Here is a 12830-nt window from a genome sequence, read left to right as displayed (position 1 = left end):
GTCTATCCTATATGTGTTGTAGGAGGTTTGACTAAACAAGGATGAACTTATGTCCTGAACCATTCAGACTCGATTTTCTGTCCTTCAATACTGGGACGTAAATCCTCTCATTACTCTTATGGGGAGGCCGTCGTATATTTTAATTTAAACGTATTTGATTGAAGGACTTCCTACGTAACTCTATTATGCGTACATAGAGAAATAAATATCGATATCGAAGAGGTAGTCAATCGTTTTCCAGGGAAAAGACCAGTTTATCCTTTAAGATTAATAATTTTACCTGTTACTTTTTTAAAATTTTATTTCCAATTAAGATTTGAGTGTAGCCCAAAGCGTTTTTTATTATGCTTTTTTCCTAGCCGCTTTTGTACCCCCCCCCGTCCAGGCCAACCCCCCCCGAAATTTTGGTCTAGATACGGCCCTGACCTCAGTACCTGCAGGTGGGGACCTGCTAACTAATACAACCTGTTCAGTTATGAATGTTTTAAGTGTGTTAAACCTCAAACATTGATATGACAAGTATTTGTAGAATGTATTTGTATTATTATTACTTCTCTTTTATTAAAGTTCAGAACAACATAGTTCTATTCTTTGGAATACTGATCAAGATTTTCTCTGTCGTGTTCTTTTACTTGTGAATTCCAGACAGAGTACTCCTTTCATTTTATTTAATAAAATAAGTGTTGTGTACAAATTTGGCTCTTGATTTACGTAACCTATTCTCCTCAAATTTCCATAACATTGTTTCTGTCGAGTGCATCCGAGGTAAGTCAGGTTAAAAAAATATTTTTAACACAACGTAGGTTCCTATTGTTTTATTTAAACTGTTGTTATGCAGTTGACCAAATTTGATCTCTTCAACTTTATTGAACAACAGTACATTTACTTCTAAAGCCTGCATATTTTACCATTCGTTTTATTTATTATTTAACCTATCACCAAAATCTTGCTTATAACTAGTATTTTATTTTTTTTTCATTTTTGTAGTAAATACCCTTATTAGATACTTGTACTGACTTTTACTAGTGTTTTGCATTAAATTTTGGATTGGAATTACAGACAATTGAAACGATTTGAGTATCAGATTAATTATCTTAAAATTAAGTAACAGTAGTAATATTACAAACACTCCATAACGAGTGTTCTAGCGTTTTGTAATATGTAGCTTCCTGATAAGACTTTTCCTAGGTACTCTTATCTTGAGCGGGTATTCATGTATTAGAAGTCCTCTTTTTTACACAGTAAACTCAAAATATAAAAAAATATTCGTCAATTGCCAAAATGCTTAATAAAATTGTTATTTGGAGCCATTTTGACTTTCGCTTCTCCCACTTGTTCATGCAGAAAGGAAATATTTATGCACGAGAAATATTTGTGGAAGCATGCATGTGGCGTGTTTAGCTTTTTTATGTTTACTTACTCTTATCTTATATTTTGAAATAAAAGAGTTTTATAGAATTTGATTTATTTTAACAGATTTTGAGTATAATTTTTTTTAAGAAAGAAAGAAAGACCATCAAGCGCATATCGTTTACCTAACTTTCGGGTAAATTCTTGACATCATTTGGGCGAGGATTAAAAAATGTTTAGCCTGCTGAGCTTTTTTGCTCTCTAGTTCTCTATTTTTTATTTTGAAAGTTGGCACCCTACTGTAATCTGGTAATAATCTAGCAAAATGTGGAAGAGCAAATTTGAAATTTAATAGATGTTCTGTCGTTATAATCCTATGTCATCACATTATTTTAAATATCATATTTTAAGCTAATGCTACTTAACTGATAATGCATTATTTGATTTTTAAAAGCAACCCCCATAATTTAGTTTTAATTCATAGATCTATAATGATTTAAATGAACATTTCATTTGTCGGTTACTTCTTTCATTGACATATAATTTAGTTTTTATTTGAACTTTAACAATGTTGAAATATACACTAATTTGTGCATATGTATGTCAGTTACTTATATTGAACCTGTTTACATTTTTTCGTAATAATATTTAAACATCAGTCAATAGATGCTAAAGAGTCTTTAAATAGAATGGTTTTAAGGATATTTAGGGTAATTATTTTTTTATGCTCCCCATACAGAGATATATACATGTACCACAGCTTTTTCACCAGCTTGTCATTTTCACTTGTTTTTAATATTGGGATTTTACCTGCCGTTTTCGTAATATGTCAGCAGTCAGAGCACTAGTCTCGATCGATTTTTAAACAATGTTTTAGTGGAGTTCAGAACTTTTTTCTCAGAAAGATTTTGGTAAGTCAGCAGACTGCGGATATGGATGAGATATGCCTTAAATACTGTTGATGGTAAAGCAAATTAGTGTTATTCCAATAAGAAATTTGTATTAGTTTCTTTATGATTAGAAAAAAAAATAGTATTTTGCACAGTTATTAACTGTGTAGGTACCTACTATATACATATATGTATATTTTTGTTGTTAAAAAATATTGTACATTTACTTTAAATACAACAAAAATAATATTTCGGAAAGTAGTATTGCTTATAGTATTATTTTAATGTAATCAATCAAACCATTATTATATGGTTAGTACAGTTACGTTTATCTTAAATTATATACTACAATTCGATAACCAAAGTTTAGCATTATCACCATAGAATTCAATATATGCATATTTAACCACAACTAATTAGACTTAATTGAATAGTGTCAGGTGATTGGTATGTCTTAAATGGAGCTCTATATATGCACTGTTATTTGCAATACTACGGTAAAATATTAAGTATTTAATTACATTATTTTTAACAGTGTCTAGAGCATGTTCTAGATAAGTCGATCATGTACATTCTATTAAGCTAGTCTAAATTACAAAACCTCTTAAAAAATAACTTTTTATTTTAACATTATAAATCTACTTATATATTTTAAACAATGCTTGTTGAAAATTTTATAGTTAATACAATACAATCTTTATGACATAGTACAAATAACGATATTAAATACACAAATTATAAAATTAAAAAAAATATATTATTTCTTAAAAGTGTAAATTCGTCCCTGTATAATTATTTTTTTACTATCTACTCAATTATAATCTACACTGATGAATCAATCTGCATTTAAGTGATTCCAGTTTCACAATAAATTGAAAATATACGGAAAATGTTATTTACCTAGTACCTAGTTATTATACAATATCCTTTCTTATTTTGATTGAAATATAACATGAGAAAGGATATTACTAAACACTTTTGTATAATCCGATAACTTGATTAATCTAACAAAACAGTCTTAACTGTATTATGAAATATACTAAATTTCTCTCAAGAATCAAAGAATTAAACATTCTAAGACTGTCACAAATTGTAAATTAATATATACAAGATATTAAATAATTTTAAGTATGTATGTAACAAGTCAGGTGTCATTTTAAGAAAAATAATTCATATAGTAATTAAAAATGTTGTTATCAAGATAGCTTTGAATATTGATATTTATGTGTATTGTGTATTGAACTATTGCTCTCCTATATAGATATATACCATATATGAATACAATATAACCAATTATAGATTTTAGAAATATATACATTCTTGAAACTATTGTACGTTGTAAAAATTTACAATTTTTGTTCTAAAACTTATGAATTTAAATCAATAGGTAATATTGGAGACATCAACAATCGCATGGACAATAAACCTCTTGAAATTCAGGATTTGCTATATTCCTTCTTAAATCATAAATATCCTGTACATTTGTTTTTATGTTGCACATGATGAACCGTCTCATCTTTCTGTTTACATCTCCTGCTGAGTATGTGCCTGTTATGCCGGGTCCAGACCAAGCAGAGAAAATAACGACAAGACAAAAACGTTCATGTTTTACGACAAAATTGCGACAAATCCAATATATTGCTGCGACATTTTTGTCATATTTTTGTTTTGTTTCAAAACTCGGACACTTTTCATTGTCCCGTCTCGAGTCGGTATCAAAGTGTCATATTTTGTTCGTATATTTTACGACAAGTTGTCGGCGCAGTATGGATGGCGTGTGCTGCCAACAGTAGGAGACCAGTGAAATCACACATGGTTAATGCAACTAATTCGCAACTGCTAAACTTTTGACTTTGTTGTACTTTTGTCCTTGCGGTGTGGATAATTTGTCTCAAGTTTGTCTTGTCAGAATTCCCCATTTTTTGTCGCAAATTTGTCTTTTTTTTGTCTCAAAAATCGTTACTTTTTGTCGCCTTGGTCTGGAGCCGGCATTAGAATCAATTTACTAAGGTGTCCTATATTAAGGCAATGTTCAGTTAGAATTTTACTTAAGGTTTGGACAGGGGTTAGAAATTGTTATAAATCTTAAGTATTCTGTACATTTATTTTATTTTTTATTAAAAATACTTTAAATTGACAGTGAGTCCTCTGATATTACCATTCTTGATATTACCTCTTTGTACAAAATAACAATTTAGGAATAATGGAAATTATATTTAATTTAAATATGCATAACAATCTTTTATAAAATTACGTTACATACTATAGTATTAGTTACATAGTTTTTATTTTTTATTGTATATCGACAATTTCTAATCAGTTCATATACTACTAATTTATTTATCGTTTTGATTCTAAAATTCTATGCCATTAATGCAATTTCAAATCCATACATAATCTGCATAAGCCATTTATTAATATTTATTGGTATTCAACGATATATTTTAATATTTTGCGTGAGAACAACCGTTCTTAAGTGAAATTGTTATTAAACAAGCATAAAACACGATATAGAAACTTAACTCGACTTCTCTCGTTATGATTGAGCGTACTCAAGTAACATTACTGATAATGACTATAACATTATTTGTTTAATGATGCTCTGCTGATTTGTTTAATGATGCTTTCCATCGAATTTATTTATAATTCTTGTTGTGTGATCCATAAAAGTTAACAGTGTGTTTTCTTCAAATATAAATAAAAAATAATATGCTACGCCAGTAGGAGAACTTGGAAAATCCTAGCAAATACATCTATATACACCAGCTGTCTAAGGATAAAACATACCGGAATAGCACCATAATACAAAACATAACTCTAATTCATAAGAAAGGCAGCAAGGAAACTATAGACCAATACGTCTACTACCAGTAATAATATATTCACAAAATGATAAACAACAGAATACAAAACATGCTAGACGCTGCACAACCATGAGAACAAGCAGGCTTTTGAAACGGCTTCAGTATGATTGATCACATACATACACTAAGAGAAACTATCAGCCGAATAAAAAGTACGAACCACTAGCTATAGTCTTTATACATTTTGAGAAGGCTTTCAACATACATCCTAAGGCAATAATACATCCTAAGGCAATAATAGAAGCCCTAGCGAAACAACGTATTGACAGGCCTTATACAGAAACTCTCGACAATATATACAAAAAAGCCAAAGCAGGAGTAATGATATATAAAACAACCCCAGATTTCCCAACTGGCAAAGAAGTACGACAGGGAGACGCGATATGCCCAAACTGTTTACAGCAACTCCAGAAGAAATCTCCCTTTAACTGGACTGGATCAACAAAGGATTAAAAATTAGATGGTAAATCTTAACCATCTAGGATTCGCTTATGATATAGTTCTATTTGCCAATAGTCCTGAAGAACTACAAGCACGAATTGACAAACTAACTACAGCCAGCAATAAAGTAGTGTACAACGAACTACTAGAGTAAGAGACATTCAAATAAATAACACAACACTTGAAACAGTAGAAGAATATATTATTTGGTACAACTAATAATAATACACAGCTCAGAATTACTACCAGAAATCAACAGAAGAATTAAGTTAGCATGGAGTACTTATGGAAGAAACTCAATCATATTCAAATCTAGAATTCAACTCTATCTAAAGAAGAAAACATTCGACTAATGTGTACTGTGTACTATCAGTCATGATCTATGCATGCGAAACCTGGACACTTAAAATGGATATTATAAGGAAAATGCAAGTCGCACAACGCCCAATGGAACGAAATATGCTGGGAATAACAAAAAGAGACCGTAAAAAATAGAGTGAATAGGACGAAAGACCCAGGTAATAGACGTAACACGCAGAATCAAATCCCTTAAGTGGCAATGGACAAGAAGGCCTGGCAACAAGGATGGACCACAAAAATTACAGCATAGTACCCACTATGAATTAATTATTTATTAATTAGAAGAAAACCGAACCTGAGATGGGACCATGATACTAGGAAATTAGCAGGAATAACTTGGGCATAGCCAACAACAGACAACAATGGGCCCAACTACAAAGAGAGTATCTAAATATGTGACGGAGACTACACTATAATTGGAAAAGCTGAAAATGATGATGAAGATGTTTTTTTACAATTTCCTTTCCCTATTAAAACTGAGAAATTATTAGTTGAAATTTTTTGTATATATTTGATTGATATTATATAGTTATATTTCTAATATAGGGACGAAATATGGAATATGTGGTCTCTTTTAAATTTTACTACACCTTACTGTTTATTTGGTCATACATTAACTATTTAATTTTTGTTTAAAGTGACTATGATGAAAATCCACATACTAAAATGTTTCTGTTCTTAGTTATAATATAATATTTGTAACGTTTGGTTTACGTACGAGTAGTTCTGGACAATCTGTATACACATGCGTTTTTTTCTGTTCTCTTAATTCAGCAGCTGCATTAGTATGACAATCCAAAAAAGGAAATATACTCTTCACTGTATAAGACTGCTGTTATTTGCCAAAGCAGTATAAACTGACGATTTAGTTATTAAACTAATACAACCATATACAGTTATGTGTTAATTAATATTTTTTTTAAAGTTGATGTCCTACTCTTTGCAAAAATTAAATAATAGAAATATTGGACATTAATTAATATTTTATTCAAACATGACCTATATTTTGATTGTATTTATATTTATTATAATTTAAAATTGCTTTTTTAAATATGAGATAATTTATGCAATTTTTTATTTGATAATTTTAGAAAAATTGTCATACAACAACATAAATTGAATTTAATATCTAATGGACAAAAGTTTTAATCCTTAAAACTGTTTTCAGGATTTCATTAATGTCCAATCAACATGAAATTCTAAAAAAAGGACTTATCAAAAGATTAAAGCTTTCGATTTTCTTGTTTAATATTCGAAATATAATTTTTTGTTTTTCAAAAAATTTATCAAAATTAAGAAATCCAGACAAGGAAAGTGGCTCACCGCTATAACTTTGTTATTTTTTCAGATAAAAAAAATGAGATTTGGGAAGTTAATAAATATGACATAAATTAGAATTGATTGACGTATTCAATTGTTTTTGGTCACTTCCTGTTTCACCGGAAATGACTACAGCTACTCGTTTTTAAATGATACCCTCGGTATATTTTTACTTTATTCGATAGAAAATGACACTTTGAATAGAATGACATATCATGTGTCAACTGTTGACATTTTCGAGAAATCAATCTAGAGTGCCATGGTTGTGCTAAAAACACCAATTTCGGAGCCTTGGAAAAATAGATTTCATCTAATGTTTTTCGTGTCTTGTCCTGGCCGATTAAAAGATGCCCAAATCTTTTTTTAATCATATCTCCTTTTTTTCAAATGGAACGAGGGTGGCTCATTAGTATATTTCGCAAACGCATTTTTTATGAATAATTTGTTACCACATACTTTTATTGTATTTTTCGTGTTTTTCTTTGGTATTACGAGTCAAATTGTCGTTATGAACCGCATGTTACAATTTCAAATAAACCATATTGCATATTATGCGAAAATATAAGGAACATATCAAAAGTTGACATATGATATGTCATTGTATGCAGAGTGTCATTTTCTATCGAATAAAGTAAAAGAATACAGACGGTGTCATTTAAAAATCAAAAATTTTCGTTATTTCCAATGAATGAGGACGTGACCAAAAACAATTGCATACGTCAATCAATCCTAATTTATGTCATATATTAACATACAAAATCTCGTTTTCTTATCTGAAAAAAATAAAAAAAGTTATAGAGGTGAGCCACTTTTGAGACGCACTCGGTATATTGCCCATGATGGATAAACTGCAGAGTTGAACATAGAGTTATCTTTAATCAAACACCATTTTATTTTTTGTATTAATATATTCTTACTATTTATATTAATATAACCTTACTCTAATAACTGTAAAAATAGGAAGATCGAAAAAAAATGGCGTCACAGTGGTCGTAGAAATGCCAATCGATGATAATTTTTGTCAGATTGAAATATTATTTCGCCCGTTATATGTTCTTTCTTAAAATTTGACATTAGAACTGGTTACAAATTAATATACTTATAACATAAGTACCGTACGATCGAAAAAAAAGGCGTCAAGTTCTTCCAAAGACATTTCCCATATAAAATGAAATTCATTTCATAGCCATCGCTGACACCGTTTTTTTTTTCGATCATACGGTATTTTGTTCTACCAGAGACAAATCTATACATTCAAAAATTAATTTTTACTGTTCAAGCATTTGAAAAATTGACATATTTATGGAAACTTTTTACTTTTTTCAATTTAAATATTAATTTTTTGGTTGAACCGACAAAAATATCATTGGTAATTGATTTCAGTGATGCTATATTTTATATACATAGTCTGTTTAATAAAAGCGTCCATGACAGTGTGTCTGTCATTTTAATTCAAAGGCAAATTGTATTTTCTGTATTTTTTTTGGATGTTGTCTTCAATAACATAATAATATAAGGTAATACGGTATGATCGAAAAAAAGGGCAATGACAATCGGTGATAATTTTGGCAATTTTTTACTAATAATTGATACAAAACTGTCAAAACTAACACTAATTAGTGAAAGATATAAAAAGAATAGAACGTTTCCATACACGCAAATCTATTTCCAAATTAATATTCTTTTTTCGAATTTTAAACCACATCATTTAAAAATCATCTTTACTCAATATAAAATTCAACACCTTCTTAAGACAAAACTGACAGAAAGCGCCATTAAAAAAATTAAATAGTGCCCGGATCAAGTAAATGACATCTAGGGCTTGACCTGATCAAAATTATCATCGATTGTTATTCCCCAGCCGTCTTTGACGCCGTTTTTTTTTCGATCGTATGTTTTATTACAGTCAGATATACTGTTTTTTTAACAAATTTAACATCTGCGAAACAACGATAAATCCAAGACTCACCTCGTTACAAATAGAAAATAATTCCACTTTAATCAGAAAATCGAGGAACAGAAAGCGCCGTCAGAGTAAGCGTTTTATTCGGACCAGAACCGGAACGAAAAAAATCTCTGCGTATTTTTACCAGGCGAACCAACACTTTTCGCGCTCTAATTTTCGGATGATGTCGTTCCACGGATCGCGTACTATCAACTGATTTCTTGTTCTTGTGTTTTGGTATGTCGGTAGTACGTACCACTACTGTACCACCAGCCGACTTTGTCCATTCATGTCTTCGAGAAAGCAAACCTGGCGCCTTATGGGACTGTATTGGAAACGAGTGACATTACGCATTTGTCACGGGTTAAAGAGCTTCAGATTTTTTAACGTCTTGATGGTTTGGCAAAAAAGCCTTAACCGAATTACGTAGTTAGTCAATAATACGCTTCAATACATAAATAACATATTAAGTACTTACGTGATTGAAGAAGAACGTAAATTATGACACATTTATATATTTTCATAGATTTTTTAATACTGTTTTTTTTTCGTAAACTTAATTTTTAGAATTTGCTTATTGTAGAATTGTAGAATGTTTAGCAGGGGAGGAATCACCGCGACCTTACAGATCTATTGTGTTCCCCTTTCTTCTAAAGTTATAACGCGATATAACTCTATAGAGGCCAGCTCTCCATCCTCGACATCAGTCGTACCAAAGTTCATGGCACGAACGGTCGTCGTATCGGCGCATTCATTGATAAGGTGTTCTGGTTTTTCCCCATTTTTCCCATAGAATCTGGATTCGCCGTTGTTTCTCAGCTTCAACCTACCGAGGTGTTGGTTGAGGAGATACTGTCCTGTTAGAAACTCCGTGACAATCTGAAGACCGTTTTTACTTAAATCAAGGAAAATCTTTGATTTTTCTCGGTCGTAAGTTCTGAGGAAGTTTTTCGAGTGTCTTAGACCGGTTGGAGGACACCCATTCCAGGTTACGGATGAAGTCTTCCAGGTTCTTCAGTTCCTCTTTCAGTTGGTACCCGCTTGGAAAACAGAAGGAGTGTTCGCTCCTTTTCTAGCTAGGTCATTTGCCTTTTCATTGCCTTCTATCCCATGGTGAGCAGGCACCCAGAGTAGGTGGACTTTATTTTCTTTGCCTAATTTGTTGAGCTTGTCTAGGCATTCTTTGACCAACTTCGAATTGATGATTACTAAGCTGATCGCGTTTGGTTGAAATTTTGGTTTGTTAGTATATGACATAAATCAGGATTGAATGACGTATTCAAATAGTATAGGTTACTTCGTGTTTCGCCGGAAGTAACTACAAATTTTGATTATTAAATGGCACCCTGGGTGTTTTTTTTTTCTTTATTTGTAAAAAAATGCCACTCTGAATAGAATGACATATCATAGGTCAACTTTTGACATCTTTGCTTAAAAAATAGTATTTTAAATTTAAATCTAGAGTGTCATGGCTGTGTTAAAACTACTAATTTTTAATCAAGAATCTTTGGAAAAATATATTTGATCATCTAATGATTTTTGTGACCTGGCCAGTTAAAATAGGCCTAAATCGTATTTTGAATCATCAATCAATTAAATTTTTTCAAATGGAACAATAGTGGCTCATTAGCATATTCGGAATAATCTTCTTTTTAAGAATAATTTGGTATTACATTTGGTATTTCGAGTCTAATTGTTGTTATGAGCACAGCCAGATTGCCGAGTACACCAGATTGAAATTTAATATACTATTTTTTAAGCGAAAATGTTAAAAGTTGTCATATCAGATGTCATTCTATTCAGAATGTAATTTTCTATCAAATAAAGTAAAAAATAATGAAGATACCATTTAAAAATCAAAAGTTATACAATACGTCAATCAATCCTGATTTATATCATATACAAATATAGCAAAACTGGTTTTTTAGTCTGAAAAAAAGTTATAAGGGTTTAACTTTCGAAAAATACCCGGTAAAACCCTACCATACCATGATAGATAGGATGGACTTCATTCAGAATGAACTCTCCGATTAGCGAGTAGTTCTTCTTATAGTACCATCTTCTAATGAATGTTGGCAACAATCGCGGCGAAACACTGTCAGCTGTCCTGTGCAGCTCGTAACAGTTCGTGTGAGTTCAGTCCAGTCTCGTAAGTTTTTCAACCAAGAGTGCTTGCGTCTCCCAAGTCCTCTTTTGCCTTTTACCTTTCCATCCTAATCCCAATTAACAACCTACCAAGGTATGCAGACGACACTGCGATTATCGCTGACAACCCTGAGGCTCTTCAAGGACTTCTAGACGACATAATTTGGGAAGGAGAACCATTGGGTCTTAAAATATACACGGCAAAAACCCAGATAATGTCGTTAGTAGGAGAAATATTCCACATACGAGTATATGGACAATGCGTAGACACGATAAATAAGTTTAAATATTTGGGATCCTGGCTAACATCGGACCTTGACCCCGACTTAGAAGTTACATCGCGTATAGAACAGGCTAGATCAATGTAACCGATCACTCAACGTCAACTTACGTCTGCGTTTTGTTCGTTGTTATGCATACTCAATCCTCTTATACAGCTGTGAGACATGGACGCTTAAAATGAACACCATGAGATGGTTGGAAGCTTTTGAAATGTGGATCTACAGAAGACTTTTGAAAATACCCTGGACGGATCATGTACGCAATGAAGATGTTCTGGGGAGGCTTAACAAGGAAAGGGAATTGCTTGCAAATGTAAAAAAAACGAAACACAGCATACCTGGGTCATGTCATGCGCAATAGTAGAGCAAAACTTCTGAAGATGATTATAGAAGGCTAGTAGTGGCATATAGCCAAAGAGGTTAGAACATATAGCACATATTGAGCTGTCCCGTTTTCCTGTTTACATCTCCTGTAGAGCTGTGTGTCATTTTGTGAAAGTGTCTTTTGTCTTATACGAAACAGACTATGTAGTCTATGTGTACATACTATGTAGTCAAAGTTTCTGATATTTTCCGATGAAAAAGAAAATTGTGAATGCGTTATTTCTTTCTTTATCAGCGAGACTAGAATTGAGGAAAGTAGGGCCTGTAATACAGTGAATGTAGAACAATATTATCGATGTTATGCCAGGCTGGTTGATTTTTAATGGGATTTTTGGTCGTCACACAAAATAAAACGAATTGTTCGTAATCGAAGCAAATTTTCTTATTTATTCGTTTCCTATTGTTTGTGATTTTTGATAAAGCAGAAATATTGGAGAAAGTTGAACGAATCTATAAATTTAAAAATGTAATAAGTTTCGAATTTAGCATAATCTTTGTTATACAGAAAGTGCAACACACATTTATTTTTCTATGTTTGATTAAGCCACCCTCGTTCCATTTGAAAAAATTGAGTTATGATTAAAAATACGATTTTGGGCGCGATTCTCACTAAAAATTCGGCGTTCCACTAAAAAAAAAAGAAAAATAATTTTATATTTGATTGTTTGGTGTAGAATTTTGAACATATTCTATGATTTAAGAGTATGATATTTATAACAAAGTACAGACCATCTAAAGTAAATACCTGATATAGTTTTGATTTCAGGATAGATCTTGTATTTTTAATAAATTTTTAAGGAAGGCTGAAAAATATATATTTGTTATTTATTTATTATCTCGGAAATTATGG

At 31.3% G+C, this 12830-nt stretch overlaps 1 protein-coding gene across 1 annotated transcript in view; it reads right to left on the bottom strand.

Moving 5' to 3' along the window:
* LOC115890286 (proteoglycan 4-like) overlaps window positions 1–9409 on the bottom strand; it is a 58302-nt gene extending 48893 nt beyond the window's left edge. Inside the window, exon 1 of the mRNA XM_030910465.1 lies at window positions 9195–9409. The gene's annotated coding sequence lies outside the window, so the exon portion shown is untranslated. The remainder of the gene's footprint in view (window positions 1–9194) is intronic.
* Window positions 9410–12830: the final 3421 nt, after the last annotated feature.

The sequence above is a fragment of the Sitophilus oryzae genome, unplaced genomic scaffold (assembly GCF_002938485.1).
Source record: "Sitophilus oryzae breed Bouriz unplaced genomic scaffold, Soryzae_2.0 scaffold_860_pilon_pilon, whole genome shotgun sequence".
Lineage (NCBI taxonomy): Eukaryota > Metazoa > Arthropoda > Insecta > Coleoptera > Curculionidae > Sitophilus > Sitophilus oryzae.
Note: the sequence above shows the minus strand (reverse complement) of the source record. Positions and strands in the feature narration are given on the sequence as shown.